Below are 1335 nucleotides of genomic sequence, written 5' to 3'. Positions count from 1 at the left end.
GGCGCCTTCGCGGCACTCTTTCTCTTTCATCCCAATTCGCAATTCACTTTCACTCTAGCTAAATAACTACAAAAGATGTCTTGCATGTGACCACTGAACGTTCATTCCTTCCTGGTTCACTCTTTAATTTGTTATGCTCTTAGTTAATGCGCCTTTCATCATTGAAAAGTGCGCCGGGATGCGACCATCCGTTTGTTACGCGTACTATGATTGTTTGTAAACATTGCGCTGTTACTTACTATAGAATACAACTGCGTACAAGCAGTTAATAGCCTAAACTTACAGTGTTACAACATCGAGACTCCTTAGTGCAAGGGTTTACGAGTGTAAGTATGTAGGTTGGTATAAATATGTACTCGTATCTCGTATTCCTGTGTGATGATTTGTTTATTTTTCGCAATTAGCTGTTCTTTTATTACGGCGGGAGCGGCAATAACTAACTCATTTTTAGTTTTTTGTCAGTGAATCGAATGAATGATGCTGTCAATGTTTTTACTTGTTGCTTATGTTTCATGCTAGCATATGTCTGCAGCTTGCCCCTATTAGGGAACAGCGATGGTCGCGTCAGATACTGTTTCGATTTTCTCCCGCACACCTACAATCTCGCCATACGTGCCTCCAAATCTCACTCGCCTGCCGCTCTCGTTCTCTCTATCTCTCTCACACCCTACTAACAATAAACGTTATCATCTTATGAACGAACCTCTTTCAAATTTACAATATTTTACGATTTTGTTGATTTTATTAAAAAATTAAAACGGACGGTTAAATTTCATATATTTTTCGTTTTGTCGGTGAGCCGATGTCCGCTGCTGAAGGCACAAGGCTTTGCACTTGACTCGGTCACCTAACCTAGCTGACTGACTACGACCTACTACATTTTTTTCTCTAGCCTCGCTGACTTACTTTACTTACTTCCTAAACTCCCCATAACACCTTCTTCTCTGCAATTCTCCTTTCAGCTTCTTCAACTAGATTTCGTTCTTCCCGGCCACACAAGCGCACACACTCAGACGTACACACCGTACCTATTTGCTTTCTCCCTCGTATAAACAACGTACATGCTAGCAATATATTATTATGCTATGTGTGTGATATAGACTCTATCGTATCATTATGTATATCGTATTCGCGATCGATTCGTGACTTCAAGACACTGCTCAACAGTGTCCCGTGTTCACCGAAATTTCTTTACCTCGCATACTTCAAGTCTTTCACTCAGTGTCTTTCTCTCGCTCGTTCTCTCTCGCTCGTTCTCTCTCGCTTGCTCTCTATGCATGTCTTGTACACATACCTTACATTTACATATCAATATCAGGAAATCCAAGTAGGATG

Source organism: Belonocnema kinseyi, chromosome 2 (assembly GCF_010883055.1).
Source record: "Belonocnema kinseyi isolate 2016_QV_RU_SX_M_011 chromosome 2, B_treatae_v1, whole genome shotgun sequence".
In the NCBI taxonomy this organism is placed as follows: Eukaryota; Metazoa; Arthropoda; class Insecta; order Hymenoptera; family Cynipidae; genus Belonocnema; species Belonocnema kinseyi.
Note: the sequence above shows the minus strand (reverse complement) of the source record.